This window comes from Electrophorus electricus, chromosome 2 (assembly GCF_041902795.1).
Source record: "Electrophorus electricus isolate QZ-2024a chromosome 2, ASM4190279v1, whole genome shotgun sequence".
Classification (NCBI taxonomy): Eukaryota; Metazoa; Chordata; class Actinopteri; order Gymnotiformes; family Gymnotidae; genus Electrophorus; species Electrophorus electricus.
This window is the reverse complement of record NC_137498.1, coordinates 4,709,539-4,726,583: the sequence shown is the minus strand read 5'-3', so window position 1 is coordinate 4,726,583 and position 17,045 is coordinate 4,709,539. Positions and strand designations below refer to the sequence as shown.

At 39.9% G+C, this 17,045-nt stretch overlaps 3 non-coding genes across 3 annotated transcripts; all 3 read left to right on the top strand.

The window, feature by feature from the left end:
* The first annotated feature begins 9,547 nt into the window (after positions 1-9,547).
* On the top strand, positions 9,548-9,620 carry trnav-cac (transfer RNA valine (anticodon CAC)). The gene has a single exon. It is a non-coding gene; the product is annotated as a tRNA-Val (tRNA).
* A 2,499-nt stretch (positions 9,621-12,119) lies between these two features.
* Positions 12,120-12,192, top strand: trnav-cac (transfer RNA valine (anticodon CAC)). The gene has a single exon. It is a non-coding gene; the product is annotated as a tRNA-Val (tRNA).
* A 2,498-nt stretch (positions 12,193-14,690) lies between these two features.
* On the top strand, positions 14,691-14,763 carry trnav-cac (transfer RNA valine (anticodon CAC)). The gene has a single exon. It is a non-coding gene; the product is annotated as a tRNA-Val (tRNA).
* The last annotated feature ends 2,282 nt before the right edge of the window (positions 14,764-17,045 follow it).

Sequence of the window (17,045 nt, the reverse complement as noted above, 5' to 3'; positions counted from 1 at the left end):
GGGAGACTCTTTGTGCGGTTTGCCCTTTAGGTCCTCAGACTGAGGCACCAAGCTCCTTGTCTAATCGCAACATCATTTTGTCCTAAATCCTGTTGACTAAAAGACCTTTTTGGGGGATCATTATTGATTGATATAGATCTTGAACTCTCTTGATTTGTCTAGAGTAGTGGTCATTGCATTTGCTTTCCAGGTCACATGTCCCAGCTTCCATACTGTGCAGAAGCATTTCTCTTTCATCCATTTTTGGTGTTTACTGTATAAAATTGTTGGAACAAAGGGAAGCATGGGCAGGCGAGGCTAAAGAACTGCACAGGGAAATCAACTTAAACTCAGCATCATGGAACTGCAGCTGAGCTGCTTTTTAACTGCACTCAAAATGGTAAAAGAAGGAAATACTGTTCATGACTTCAAGGTAGAATTGAGAGGAGTGAGGTTCTGAGGACAACTATTGGGACTGCAATGAAAAAGATCTTTGGTTTTTATGGCCTTAAGCAGTGAAGAGCTCACACGGCCCTGCTACATAGGTTTAGAAAGCAAGAACAGAACCTACAATTTTCCAGGACCACCAGTTTGGACTGATGTGTAGGTCGGACTACAGGGTTCCCTTTCAGCTCAACAGCATTTTTTTCTGACAGTGAATCAGATATTTCTGAAAATTACAATTGTGAACCATTTGAATTTTAGGTACGTCTGCTCATGAAACGCATTTTAGGCCATCCAACATACCCACGAAATTTGCATAAAATGGCAGCTATTTGTGAACTTCCAAATATGAATGGTTTTGGCATAAATGTTGTTCATTTTTTCTCCTAAATAATTTGCACACATTTTCAGTTTTGGGGATGAGTTGGTGAAAAAATTGTTCTGAAATTGCAGTGATACCATACTGCATCAAGGCATTTTTGCATGGTGTCTGTAGTCAATTGGTCATCATGTTTGCATTATGTGTGAAAGGACCTTGAATTGAAGCTGAGCAGAAACATTAGCTGGTTCTTTTGTTTCTGTGTCTTCTATTTGAAGTAGACACCAGGGAATCGAATGGCCTTCTTGCAGCAGAGGGAAATGATTTTCTGAACTCCCTAGTTACTCCAATTGAGTTCTCCAAGTCCTGTACTCCAAACTCCAGCACTATAACGCATGTGAAATCCCTAACCTCTTCGTCTGCAACTTGGTTCTACATTGTGCAAAATGGAAATTTCAAGATCAGAAGATTACTAGCATCTTAGTATGGACATAAAGAGTAGCTTCTCTGCTGGAAAAAAAATCCCATCACTGTCTCCATTTGCAAACCGAGAAAGTCAATATATGCAGCAGGCTTGTCCTCCGGTGATGCAAGGACTGTGCTTTAGGAGCTGTGTTTAAGGCTGATTTCAATTTTCACAGGGATGATGTAAAACTCATTGTAGCATGATGGGTGTGCTAATCCATGTATTTCAAACAAAATTAAACAAAACAGAAACTCCACGAGTGCATCTGTATTTGATCTCCTAACAGAGATAGGTTATGCTACTTTGCTAATTCTTAAAAGTAACATCCTTATAGTCTCCTGACAATTAAAATCTATGCAAAGCAATGTTAATGATGCAGAATTTGTGCACTAGTGACTGCTTTCCATGCCGATGAATAAGCCTACAGTGATCCGGTAAAGCTCTTCATATTATTCCTAGGGAGTAACATTCTGTCTCTCAAAGGCAATGAAACAAGAAAACATTGCTTGGTGGGATTGAATTTTGCCTCCTAACGGGGAGAAGACAATTCAAGCCAGTTTTTAAACTATGCCTTGCAGGCACCAAAAAGGAGGAAATGCTGGGCTGATCCTGAACGGCCAGTGCTGTAGGATTTCTGTAGTGTAGTGGTTATCACATTTGCTTCACATGTGAAAGGTCCCTGCCTTGATACCAGGCAGAAGCACAGCTCTTGGTAGATGTGTAACTGCTGTCCTTTCAATTGAATGGAGAGCCGTTCTTCACAGAGAAAAGTCAGGCTCCTTAATTAATGGCCAAGCTGATTAATTAAAATTCTTAGCATAATGGCTATTCTAATTCAAGTCTTTCAAGCATAAACTTTAGTGAGTGTGTTCTCATTTTGTTTCCTAACAGAGGTTATGCTAATTAGCTGAAATTTAAAAGTTACTTTCATCAAGTCTATGGCAAAGAACAAATCCTTGCAAGGCAATATCAAGCCTACACAATTTGTGCAATAGGTTATGCTCTAAATGCCAATGAGAGAACTAGAGAGATAAAGTAAAACTCTTCATATTATGCCTAGTTAGCAACAGTCTGTTTCTAGAAGTTTAGGAAACAAGAGAACTTTGGTGGGGTTGTCTGAATTTTCATCCTAATGCTTGAGAAGTCATACTGCTTAGCCAGATTTAAAGCTATGATTTTCAAGCCCCAAAAATGAGCAAAAGCTGGAGAGGCAAAGAAGCATTTTAAAGTGATTTCTGTAGTGTAGTGCTCAGCATATTAGCCTGACACGAGAAAGGTCTTCTGTTCCATACCTGGCAGAAACATCCCTCTTGATAGAACAGTAGTTGGGCACGTGCTTTTTGTAAGCAGTGTATCAAGTGGGAGACTCTTTGTGCGGTTTGCCCTTTAGGTCCTCAGACTGAGGCACCAAGCTCCTTGTCTAATCGCAACATCATTTTGGCATAAATCCTGTTGACTAAAAGACCTTTTTGGGGGATCATTATTGATTGATATAGATCTTGAACTCTCTTGATTTGTCTAGAGTAGTGGTCATTGCATTTGCTTTCCAGGTCACATGTCCCAGCTTCCATACTGTGCAGAAGCATTTCTCTTTCATCCATTTTTGGTGTTTACTGTATAAAATGGTTGGAACAAAGGGAAGCATGGGCAGGCGAGGCTAAAGAACTGCACAGGGAAATCAACTTAAACTCAGCATCATGGAACTGCAGCTGAGCTGTTTTTTAACTGCACTCAAAATGGTAAAAGAAGGCAATACTGTTCATGACTTCAAGCTAGAATTGAGAGGAGTGAGGTTCTGAGGACAACTATTGGGACTGCAATGAAAAAGATCTTTGGTTTTTATGGCCTTAAGCAGTGAAGAGCTCACACGGCCCTGCTACATAGGTTTAGAAAGCAAGAACAGAACCTACAATTTTCCAGGACCACCAGTTTGGACTGATGTGTAGGTCGGACTAGAGGGTTCCCTTTCAGCTAAACAGCATTTTTTTCTGACAGTTTGAATCAGATATTTCTGAAAATTACAATTGTGAACCATTTGAATTTTAGGTACGTCTGCTCATGAAACGCATTTTAGGCCATCCAACATACCCACGAAATTTGCATAAAATGGCAGCTATTTGTGAACTTCCACATATGAAAGGTTTTGGCATAAATGATGTTCATTCTTTCTCCTAAATAATTTGCACACATTTTCAGTTTTGGGGATGAGCTGGTGAAAAAATTGTTCTGAAATTGCAGTGATACCATAATGCATCAAGGCATTTTTGCATGGTGTCTGTAGTGAATTGGTCATCACGTTTGCATTATGTGTGAAAGGACCTTGAATTGAATCTGAGCAGAAACATTAGCTGGTTCTTTGGTTTCTGTGTCTTCTATTTGAAGTAGACACCAGGGAATCGAATGGCCTTCTTGCAGCAGAGGGAAATGATTTTCTGAACTCCCTAGTTACTTCAATTGAGTTCTCCAAGTCCTGTACTCCAAACTCCGGCACTATAACGCATGTGAAATCCCTAACCTCTTCGTCTGCAACTTGGTTCTACATTGTGCAAAATGGAAATTTCAAGATCAGAAGATTACTAGCATCTTAGTATGGACATAAAGAGTAGCTTCTCTGTTGGAAAAAAATATCCCATCACTGTCTCCATTTGCAAACCGAGAAAGTCAATATATGCAGCAGGCTTGTCCTCCGGTGATGCAAGGACTGTGCTTTAGGAGCTGTGTTTAAGGCTGATTTCAATTGTCACAGGGATGATGTAAAACTCATTGTAGCATGATGGGTGTGCTAATCCATGTATTTCAAACAAAATTAAACAAAACAGAAACTCCACGAGTGCATCTGTATTTGATCTCCTAACAGAGATAAGTTATGCTACTTAGCTAATTCTTAAAAGTAACATCCTTATAGTCTCCTGACAATTAAAATCTATGCAAAGCAATGTTAATGATGCAGAATTTGTGCACTAGGGATTGCTTTCCATGCCGATGAATAAGCCTACAGTGATCCGGTAAAGCTCTTCATATTATTCCTAGGGAGTAACATTCTGTCTCTCAAAGGCAATGAAACAAGAAAACATTGCTTGGTGGGATTGAATTTTGCATCCTAACGGGGAGAAGACAATTCAAGGCAGTTTTTAAACTATGCCTTGCAGGCACCAAAAAGGAGGAAATGCTGGGCTGATCCTGAACGGCTAGTGCAGTAGGGTTTCTGTAGTGTAGTGGTTATCACGTTTGCCTCACACGGGAAAGGTCCCTGGCTCGATACCAGGCAGAAACACAACTCTTGGTAGATTTGTAACTGCTGTCCTTTTAATTGAATGGAGAGTCGTTCTTCACAGAGAAAAGTCAGGCTCCTTAATTAATAGCCAAGCTGATTAATTAAAACTCTTAGCATAATGGGTATTCTAATTCAAGTCTTTCAAGCATAAACTTTAGTGAGTGTGTTCTCATTTTGTTTCCTAACAGAGGTTATGCTAATTAGCTGAAATTTAAAAGTTACTTTCATCAAGTCTATGGCAAAGAACAAATCCTTGCAAGGCAATATCAAGCATACACAATTTGTGCAATAGGTTATGCTCTAAATGCCAATGAGAGAACTACAGAGATAAAGTAAAACTCTTCATATTATGACTAGTTAGCAACAGTCTGTTTCTCGAAGGGTAGGAAACAAGAGAACTTTGGTGGGGTTGTCTGAATTTTCATCCTAATGCTTGAGAAGTCATACTGCTTAGCTAGATTTAAAGCTATGATTTTCAAGCCCCAAAAATGAGCAAAAGCTGGAGAGGCAAAGAAGCATTTTAAAGTGGTTTCTGTAGTGTAGTGCTCAGCATGTTCGCCTGACACGAGAAAGGTCCTCTGTTCCATACCTGGCAGAAACATCCCTCTTGATAGCACAGTAGTTGGGCACGTGCTTTTTGTAAGCAGTGTATCAAGTGGGAGACTCTTTGTGCGGTTTGCCCTTTAGGTCCTCAGACTGAGGCACCAAGCTCCTTGTCTAATTTCAGCATCATTTTGTCATAAATCCTGTTAAAAACCAGACCTTTTGGGGGTATAATTATTGATTGATATAGATGTTGAACACTCTTGATTTTTCTAGAGTAGTGGTCAATGCATTTGCTTTCCAGGTCACATGTCCCAGCTTCCATACTGTGCAGAAGCATTTCTCTTTCATCCATTTTTGGTGTTTACTGTATAAAATGGTTGGAACAAAGGGAAGCATGGGCAGGCGAGGCTAAAGAACTGCACAGGGAAATCAACTTAAACTCAGCATCATGGAACTGCAGCTGAGCTGCTTTTTAACTGCACTCAAAATGGTAAAAGAAGGCAATACTGTTCATGAATTCAAGGTAGAATTGAGAGGAGTGAGGTTCTGAGGACAACTATTGGGACTGCAATGAAAGAGATCTTCGGTTTTTATGGCCTTAAGCAGTGAAGAGCTCACACGGCCCTGCTACATAGGTTTAGAAAGCAAGAACAGAACCTACAATTTTCCAGGACCACCAGTTTGGACTGATGTGTAGGTCGGACTAGAGGGTTCCCTTTCAGCTAAACAGCATTTTTTTCTGACAGTTTGAATCAGATATTTCTGAAAATTACAATTGTGAACCATTTGAATTTTAGGTACGTCTGCTCATGAAACGCATTTTAGGCCATCCAACATACCCACGAAATTTGCATAAAATGGCAGCTATTTGTGAACTTCCACATATGAAAGGTTTTGGCATAAATGATGTTCATTCTTTCTCCTAAATAATTTGCACACATTTTCAGTTTTGGGGATGAGCTGGTGAAAAAATTGTTCTGAAATTGCAGTGATACCATAATGCATCAAGGCATTTTTGCATGGTGTCTGTAGTGAATTGGTCATCACGTTTGCATTATGTGTGAAAGGACCTTGAATTGAATCTGAGCAGAAACATTAGCTGGTTCTTTGGTTTCTGTGTCTTCTATTTGAAGTAGACACCAGGGAATCGAATGGCCTTCTTGCAGCAGAGGGAAATGATTTTCTGAACTCCCTAGTTACTTCAATTGAGTTCTCCAAGTCCTGTACTCCAAACTCCGGCACTATAACGCATGTGAAATCCCTAACCTCTTCGTCTGCAACTTGGTTCTACATTGTGCAAAATGGAAATTTCAAGATCAGAAGATTACTAGCATCTTAGTATGGACATAAAGAGTAGCTTCTCTGTTGGAAAAAAATATCCCATCACTGTCTCCATTTGCAAACCGAGAAAGTCAATATATGCAGCAGGCTTGTCCTCCGGTGATGCAAGGACTGTGCTTTAGGAGCTGTGTTTAAGGCTGATTTCAATTGTCACAGGGATGATGTAAAACTCATTGTAGCATGATGGGTGTGCTAATCCATGTATTTCAAACAAAATTAAACAAAACAGAAACTCCACGAGTGCATCTGTATTTGATCTCCTAACAGAGATAAGTTATGCTACTTAGCTAATTCTTAAAAGTAACATCCTTATAGTCTCCTGACAATTAAAATCTATGCAAAGCAATGTTAATGATGCAGAATTTGTGCACTAGGGATTGCTTTCCATGCCGATGAATAAGCCTACAGTGATCCGGTAAAGCTCTTCATATTATTCCTAGGAAGTAACATTCTGTCTCTCAAAGGCAATGAAACAAGAAAACATTGCTTGGTGGGATTGAATTTTGCGTCCTAACGGGGAGAAGACAATTCAAGCCAGTTTTTAAACTATGCCTTGCAGGCACCAAAAAGGAGGAAATGCTGGGCTGATCCTGAACGGCCAGTGCTGCAGGGTTTCTGTAGTGGTTATCACGTTTCCCTCACACGCGAAAGGTCCCTGGCTCGATACCAGGCAGAAACACAACTCTTGGTAGATGTGTAACTGCTGTCCTTTCAATTGAATGGAGAGATGTTCTTCACAGAGAAAAGTCAGGCTCCTTAATTAATGGCCAAGCAGATTAATTAAAATTCTTAGCATAATGGCTATTCTAATTCAAGTCTTTCAAGCATAAACTTTAGTGAGTGTGTTCTCATTTTGTTTCCTAACAGAGGTTATGCTAATTAGCTGAAATTTAAAAGTTACTTTCATCAAGTCTATGGCAAAGAACAAATCCTTGCAAGGCAATATCAAGCCTACACAATTTGTGCAATAGGTTATGCTCTAAATGCCAATGAGAGAACTAGAGAGATAAAGTAAAACTCTTCATATTATGCCTAGTTAGCAACAGTCTGTTTCTTGAAGTTTAGGAAACAAGAGAACTTTGGTGGGGTTGTCTGAATTTTCATCCTAATGCTTGAGAAGTCATACTGCTTAGCCAGATTTAAAGCTATGATTTTCAAGCCCCAATAATGAGCAAAAGCTGGAGAGGCAAAGAAGCATTTTAAAGTGGTTTCTGTAGTGTAGTGCTCAGCATGTTCGCCTGACACGAGAAAGGTCCTCTGTTCCATACCTGGCAGAAACATCCCTCTTGATAGCACAGTAGTTGGGCACGTGCTTTTTGTAAGCAGTGTATCAAGTGGGAGACTCTTTGTGCGGTTTGCCCTTTAGGTCCTCAGACTGAGGCACCAAGCTCCTTGTCTAATCGCAACATCATTTTGTCATAAATCCTGTTGACTAAAAGACCTTTTTGGGGGATCATTATTGATTGATATAGATCTTGAACTCTCTTGATTTGTCTAGAGTAGTGGTCATTGCATTTGCTTTCCAGGTCACATGTCCCAGCTTCCATACTGTGCAGAAGCATTTCTCTTTCATCCATTTTTGGTGTTTACTGTATAAAATGGTTGGAACAAAGGGAAGCATGGGCAGGCGAGGCTAAAGAACTGCACAGGGAAATCAACTTAAACTCAGCATCATGGAACTGCAGCTGAGCTGCTTTTTAACTGCACTCAAAATGGTAAAAGAAGGCAATACTGTTCATGACTTCAAGGTAGAATTGAGAGGAGTGAGGTTCTGAGGACAACTATTGGGACTGCAATGAAAGAGATCTTCGGTTTTTATGGCCTTAAGCAGTGAAGAGCTCACACGGCCCTGCTACATAGGTTTAGAAAGCAAGAACAGAACCTACAATTTTCCAGGACCACCAGTTTGGACTGATGTGTAGGTCGGACTAGAGGGTTCCCTTTCAGCTAAACAGCATTTTTTTTCTGACAGTTTGAATCAGATATTTCTGAAAATTACAATTGTGAACCATTTGAATTTTAGTTACGTCTGCTCATGAAACGCATTTTAGCCCATCCGACATACCCACGAAATTTGCATAAAATGGCAGCTATTTGTGAACTTCCAAATATGAAAGGTTTTGGCATAAATGATGTTCATTCTTTCTCCTAAATAATTTGCACACATTTTCAGTTTTGGGGAGGAGCTGGTGAAAAAATTGATCTGAAATTGCAGTGATACCATACTGCATCAAGGCATTTTTGCATGGTGTCTGTAGTGAATTGGTCATCACGTTTGCATTATGTGTGAAAGGACCTTGAATTGAAGCTGAGCAGAAACATTAGCTGGTTCTTTGGTTTCTGTGTCTTCTATTTGAAGTAGACACCAGGGAATCGAATGGCCTTCTTGCAGCAGAGGGAAATGATTTTCTGAACTCCCTAGTTACTTCAATTGAGTTCTCCAAGTCCTGTACTCCAAACTCCGGCACTATAACGCATGTGAAATCCCTAACCTCTTCGTCTGCAACTTGGTTCTACATTGTGCAAAATGGAAATTTCAAGATCAGAAGATTACTAGCATCTTAGTATGGACATAAAGAGTAGCTTCTCTGTTGGAAAAAAATATCCCATCACTGTCTCCATTTGCAAACCGAGAAAGTCAATATATGCAGCAGGCTTGTCCTCCGGTGATGCAAGGACTATGCTTTAGGAGCTGTGTTTAAGGCTGATTTCAATTGTCACAGGGATGATGTAAAACTCATTGTAGCATGATGGGTGTGCTAATCCATGTATTTCAAACAAAATTAAACAAAACAGAAACTCCACAAGTGCATCTGTATTTGATCTACTAACAGAGATAAGTTATGCTACTTAGCGAATTCTTAAAAGTAAATTCTTTCTAGTCTCCTGACAATTAAAATCTATGCAAAGCAATGTTAATGATGCAGAATTTGTGCACTAGGGACTGCTTTCCATGCCGATGAATAAGCCTACAGTGATCCGGTAAAGCTCTTCATATTATTCCTAGGGAGTAACATTCTGTCTCTCAAAAGCAATGAAACAAGAAAACATTGCTTGGTGGGATTGAATTTTGCCTCCTAACGGGGAGAAGACAATTCAAGCCAGTTTTTAAACTATGCCTTGCAGGCACCAAAAAGGAGGAAATGCTGGGCTGATCCTGAACGGCCAGTGCTGTAGGGTTTCTGTAGTGTAGTGGTTATCACGTTCGCCTCACACGCGAAAGGTCCCTGGCTCGATACCAGGCAGAAACACAACTCTTTGTAGATGTGTAACTGCTGTCCTTTTAATTGAATGGAGAGCCGTTCTTCACAGAGAAAAGTCAGGCTCCTTAATTAATAGCCAAGCTGATTAATTAAAACTCTTAGCATAATGGCTATTCTAATTCAAGTCTTTCAAGCATAAACTTTAGTGAGTGTGTTCTCATTTTGTTTCCTAACAGAGGTTATGCTAATTAGCTGAAATTTAAAAGTTACTTTCATCAAGTCTATGGCAAAGAACAAATCCTTGCAAGGCAATATCAAGCATACACAATTTGTGCAATAGGTTATGCTCTAAATGCCAATGAGAGAACTACAGAGATAAAGTAAAACTCTTCATATTATGCCTAGTTAGCAACAGTCTGTTTCTCGAAGGGTAGGAAACAAGAGAACTTTGGTGGGGTTGTCTGAATTTTCATCCTAATGCTTGAGAAGTCATACTGCTTAGCTAGATTTAAAGCTATGATTTTCAAGCCCCAAAAATGAGCAAAAGCTGGAGAGGCAAAGAAGCATTTTAAAGTGGTTTCTGTAGTGTAGTGCTCAGCATGTTCGCCTGACACGAGAAAGGTCCTCTGTTCCATACCTGGCAGAAACATCCCTCTTGATAGCACAGTAGTTGGGCACGTGCTTTTTGTAAGCAGTGTATCAAGTGGGAGACTCTTTGTGCAGTTTGCCCTTTAGGTCCTCAGACTGAGGCACCAAGCTCCTTGTCTAATCGCAACATCATTTTGTCATAAATCCTGTTGACTAAAAGACCTTTTTGGGGGATCATTATTGATTGATATAGATCTTGAACTCTCTTGATTTGTCTAGAGTAGTGGTCATTGCATTTGCTTTCCAGGTCACATGTCCCAGCTTCCATACTGTGCAGAAGCATTTCTCTTTCATCCATTTTTGGTGTTTACTGTATAAAATGGTTGGAACAAAGGGAAGCATGGGCAGGCGAGGCTAAAGAACTGCACAGGGAAATCAACTTAAACTCAGCATCATGGAACTGCAGCTGAGCTGCTTTTTAACTGCACTCAAAATGGTAAAAGAAGGCAATACTGTTCATGACTTCAAGGTAGAATTGAGAGGAGTGAGGTTCTGAGGACAACTTTTGGGACTGCAATGAAAGAGATCTTCGGTTTTTATGGCTTTAAGCAGTGAAGAGCTCACACGGCCCTGCTACATAGGTTTAGAAAGCAAGAACAGAACCTACAATTTTCCAGGACCACCAGTTTGGACTGATGTGTAGGTCGGACTAGAGGGTTCCCTTTCAGCTAAACAGCATTTTTTTTCTGACAGTTTGAATCAGATATTTCTGAAAATTACAATTGTGAACCATTTGAATTTTAGGTACGTCTGCTCATGAAACGCATTTTAGGCCATCCAACATACCCACGAAATTTGCATAAAATGGCAGCTATTTGTGAACTTCCAAATATGAAAGGTTTTGGCATAAATGATGTTCATTCTTTCTCCTAAATAATTTGCACACATTTTCAGTTTTGGGGATGAGCTGGTGAAAAAATTGTTCTGAAATTGCAGTGATACCATACTGCATCAAGGCATTTTTGCATGGTGTCTGTAGTGAATTGGTCATCACGTTTGCATTATGTGTGAAAGGACCTTGAATTGAAGCTGAGCAGAAACATTAGCTGGTTCTTTGGTTTCTGTGTCTTCTATTTGAAGTAGACACCAGGGAATCGAATGGCCTTCTTGCAGCAGAGGGAAATGATTTTCTGAACTCCCTAGTTACTTCAATTGAGTTCTCCAAGTCCTGTACTCCAAACTCCGGCACTATAACGCATGTGAAATCCCTAACCTCTTCGTCTGCAACTTGGTTCTACATTGTGCAAAATGGAAATTTCAAGATCAGAAGATTACTAGCATCTTAGTATGGACATAAAGAGTAGCTTCTCTGTTGGAAAAAAATATCCCATCACTGTCTCCATTTGCAAACCGAGAAAGTCAATATATGCAGCAGGCTTGTCCTCCGGTGATGCAAGGACTGTGCTTTAGGAGCTGTGTTTAAGGCTGATTTCAATTGTCACAGGGATGATGTAAAACTCACTGTAGCATGATGGGTGTGCTAATCCATGTATTTCAAACAAAATTAAACAAAACAGAAACTCCACGAGTGCATCTGTATTTGATCTCCTAACAGAGATAAGTTATGCTACTTAGCGAATTCTTAAAAGTAAATTCTTTCTAGTCTCCTGACAATTAAAATCTATGCAAAGCAATGTTAATGATGCAGAATTTGTGCACTAGGGACTGCTTTCCATGCCGATGAATAAGCCTACAGTGATCCGGTAAAGCTCTTCATATTATTCCTAGGGAGTAACATTCTGTCTCTCAAAAGCAATGAAACAAGAAAACATTGCTTGGTGGGATTGAATTTTGCGTCCTAACGGGGAGAAGACAATTCAAGCCAGTTTTTAAACTATGCCTTGCAGGCACCAAAAAGGAGGAAATGCTGGGCTGATCCTGAACGGCCAGTGCTGTAGGGTTTCTGTAGTGTAGTGGTTATCACGTTCGCCTCACACGCGAAAGGTCCCTGGCTCGATACCAGGCAGAAACAGAACTCTTGGTAGATGTGTAACTGCTGTCCTTTTAATTGAATGGAGAGCCGTTCTTCACAGAGAAAAGTCAGGCTCCTTAATTAATAGCCAAGCTGATTAATTAAAACTCTTAGCATAATGGGTATTCTAATTCAAGTCTTTCAAGCATAAACTTTAGTGAGTGTGTTCTCATTTTGTTTCCTAACAGAGGTTATGCTAATTAGCTGAAATTTAAAAGTTACTTTCATCAAGTCTATGGCAAAGAACAAATCCTTGCAAGGCAATATCAAGCATACACAATTTGTGCAATAGGTTATGCTCTAAATGCCAATGAGAGAACTACAGAGATAAAGTAAAACTCTTCATATTATGCCTAGTTAGCAACAGTCTGTTTCTCGAAGGGTAGGAAACAAGAGAACTTTGGTGGGGTTGTCTGAATTTTCATCCTAATGCTTGAGAAGTCATACTGCTTAGCTAGATTTAAAGCTATGATTTTCAAGCCCCAAAAATGAGCAAAAGCTGGAGAGGCAAAGAAGCATTTTAAAGTGGTTTCTGTAGTGTAGTGCTCAGCATGTTCGCCTGACACGAGAAAGGTCCTCTGTTCCATACCTGGCAGAAACATCCCTCTTGATAGCACAGTAGTTGGGCACGTGCTTTTTGTAAGCAGTGTATCAAGTGGGAGACTCTTTGTGCAGTTTGCCCTTTAGGTCCTCAGACTGAGGCACCAAGCTCCTTGTCTAATCGCAACATCATTTTGTCATAAATCCTGTTGACTAAAAGACCTTTTTGGGGGATCATTATTGATTGATATAGATCTTGAACTCTCTTGATTTGTCTAGAGTAGTGGTCATTGCATTTGCTTTCCAGGTCACATGTCCCAGCTTCCATACTGTGCAGAAGCATTTCTCTTTCATCCATTTTTGGTGTTTACTGTATAAAATGGTTGGAACAAAGGGAAGCATGGGCAGGCGAGGCTAAAGAACTGCACAGGGAAATCAACTTAAACTCAGCATCATGGAACTGCAGCTGAGCTGCTTTTTAACTGCACTCAAAATGGTAAAAGAAGGCAATACTGTTCATGAATTCAAGGTAGAATTGAGAGGAGTGAGGTTCTGAGGACAACTATTGGGACTGCAATGAAAGAGATCTTCGGTTTTTATGGCCTTAAGCAGTGAAGAGCTCACACGGCCCTGCTACATAGGTTTAGAAAGCAAGAACAGAACCTACAATTTTCCAGGACCACCAGTTTGGACTGATGTGTAGGTCGGACTAGAGGGTTCCCTTTCAGCTAAACAGCATTTTTTTCTGACAGTTTGAATCAGATATTTCTGAAAATTACAATTGTGAACCATTTGAATTTTAGGTACGTCTGCTCATGAAACGCATTTTAGGCCATCCAACATACCCACGAAATTTGCATAAAATGGCAGCTATTTGTGAACTTCCACATATGAAAGGTTTTGGCATAAATGATGTTCATTCTTTCTCCTAAATAATTTGCACACATTTTCAGTTTTGGGGATGAGCTGGTGAAAAAATTGTTCTGAAATTGCAGTGATACCATAATGCATCAAGGCATTTTTGCATGGTGTCTGTAGTGAATTTGTCATCACGTTTGCATTATGTGTGAAAGGACCTTGAATTGAAGCTGAGCAGAAACATTAGCTGGTTCTTTGGTTTCTGTGTCTTCTATTTGAAGTAGACACCAGGGAATCGAATGGCCTTCTTGCAGCAGAGGGAAATGATTTTCTGAACTCCCTAGTTACTTCAATTGAGTTCTCCAAGTCCTGTACTCCAAACTCCGGCACTATAACGCATGTGAAATCCCTAACCTCTTCGTCTGCAACTTGGTTCTACATTGTGCAAAATGGAAATTTCAAGATCAGAAGATTACTAGCATCTTAGTATGGACATAAAGAGTAGCTTCTCTGTTGGAAAAAAATATCCCATCACTGTCTCCATTTGCAAACCGAGAAAGTCAATATATGCAGCAGGCTTGTCCTCCGGTGATGCAAGGACTGTGCTTTAGGAGCTGTGTTTAAGGCTGATTTCAATTGTCACAGGGATGATGTAAAACTCATTGTAGCATGATGGGTGTGCTAATCCATGTATTTCAAACAAAATTAAACAAAACAGAAACTCCACGAGTGCATCTGTATTTGATCTACTAACAGAGATAAGTTATGCTACTTAGCGAATTCTTAAAAGTAAATTCTTTCTAGTCTCCTGACAATTAAAATCTATGCAAAGCAATGTTAATGATGCAGAATTTGTGCACTAGGGACTGCTTTCCATGCCGATGAATAAGCCTACAGTGATCCGGTAAAGCTCTTCATATTATTCCTAGGGAGTAACATTCTGTCTCTCAAAAGCAATGAAACAAGAAAACATTGCTTGGTGGGATTGAATTTTGCCTCCTAACGGGGAGAAGACAATTCAAGCCAGTTTTTAAACTATGCCTTGCAGGCACCAAAAAGGAGGAAATGCTGGGCTGATCCTGAACAGCCAGTGCTGTAGGGTTTCTGTAGTGTAGTGGTTATCACGTTTGCCTCACACGCGAAAGGTCCCTGGCTCGATACCAGGCAGAAACACAACTCTTTGTAGATGTGTAACTGCTGTCCTTTTAATTGAATGGAGAGCCGTTCTTCACAGAGAAAAGTCAGGCTCCTTAATTAATAGCCAAGCTGATTAATTAAAACTCTTAGCATAATGGCTATTCTAATTCAAGTCTTTCAAGCATAAACTTTAGTGAGTGTGTTCTCATTTTGTTTCCTAACAGAGGTTATGCTAATTAGCTGAAATTTAAAAGTTACTTTCATCAAGTCTATGGCAAAGAACAAATCCTTGCAAGGCAATATCAAGCATACACAATTTGTGCAATAGGTTATGCTCTAAATGCCAATGAGAGAACTACAGAGATAAAGTAAAACTCTTCATATTATGCCTAGTTAGCAACAGTCTGTTTCTCGAAGGGTAGGAAACAAGAGAACTTTGGTGGGGTTGTCTGAATTTTCATCCTAATGCTTGAGAAGTCATACTGCTTAGCTAGATTTAAAGCTATGATTTTCAAGCCCCAAAAATGAGCAAAAGCTGGAGAGGCAAAGAAGCATTTTAAAGTGGTTTCTGTAGTGTAGTGCTCAGCATGTTCGCCTGACACGAGAAAGGTCCTCTGTTCCATACCTGGCAGAAACATCCCTCTTGATAGCACAGTAGTTGGGCACGTGCTTTTTGTAAGCAGTGTATCAAGTGGGAGACTCTTTGTGCAGTTTGCCCTTTAGGTCCTCAGACTGAGGCACCAAGCTCCTTGTCTAATCGCAACATCATTTTGTCATAAATCCTGTTGACTAAAAGACCTTTTTGGGGGATCATTATTGATTGATATAGATCTTGAACTCTCTTGATTTGTCTAGAGTAGTGGTCATTGCATTTGCTTTCCAGGTCACATGTCCCAGCTTCCATACTGTGCAGAAGCATTTCTCTTTCATCCATTTTTGGTGTTTACTGTATAAAATGGTTGGAACAAAGGGAAGCATGGGCAGGCGAGGCTAAAGAACTGCACAGGGAAATCAACTTAAACTCAGCATCATGGAACTGCAGCTGAGCTGCTTTTTAACTGCACTCAAAATGGTAAAAGAAGGCAATACTGTTCATGACTTCAAGGTAGAATTGAGAGGAGTGAGGTTCTGAGGACAACTTTTGGGACTGCAATGAAAGAGATCTTCGGTTTTTATGGCTTTAAGCAGTGAAGAGCTCACACGGCCCTGCTACATAGGTTTAGAAAGCAAGAACAGAACCTACAATTTTCCAGGACCACCAGTTTGGACTGATGTGTAGGTCGGACTAGAGGGTTCCCTTTCAGCTAAACAGCATTTTTTTTCTGACAGTTTGAATCAGATATTTCTGAAAATTACAATTGTGAACCATTTGAATTTTAGGTACGTCTGCTCATGAAACGCATTTTAGGCCATCCAACATACCCACGAAATTTGCATAAAATGGCAGCTATTTGTGAACTTCCAAATATGAAAGGTTTTGGCATAAATGATGTTCATTCTTTCTCCTAAATAATTTGCAAACATTTTCAGTTTGGGGATGAGCTGGTGAAAAAATTGTTCTGAAATTGCAGTGATACCATACTGCATCAAGGCATTTTTGCATGGTGTCTGTAGTGAATTGGTCATCACGTTTGCATTATGTGTGAAAGGACCTTGAATTGAAGCTGAGCAGAAACATTAGCTGGTTCTTTGGTTTCTGTGTCTTCTATTTGAAGTAGACACCAGGGAATCGAATGGCCTTCTTGCAGCAGAGGGAAATGATTTTCTGAACTCCCTAGTTACTTCAATTGAGTTCTCCAAGTCCTGTACTCCAAACTCCGGCACTATAACGCATGTGAAATCCCTAACCTCTTCGTCTGCAACTTGGTTCTACATTGTGCAAAATGGAAATTTCAAGATCAGAAGATTACTAGCATCTTAGTATGGACATAAAGAGTAGCTTCTCTGTTGGAAAAAAATATCCCATCACTGTCTCCATTTGCAAACCGAGAAAGTCAATATATGCAGCAGGCTTGTCCTCCGGTGATGCAAGGACTGTGCTTTAGGAGCTGTGTTTAAGGCTGATTTCAATTGTCACAGGGATGATGTAAAACTCATTGTAGCATGATGGGTGTGCTAATCCATGTATTTCAAACAAAATTAAACAAAACAGAAACTCCACGAGTGCATCTGTATTTGATCTCCTAACAGAGATAAGTTATGCTACTTAGCTAATTCTTAAAAGTAACATCCTTATAGTCTCCTGACAATTAAAATCTATGCAAAGCAATGTTAATGATGCAGAATTTGTGCACTAGGGACTGCTTTCCATGCCGATT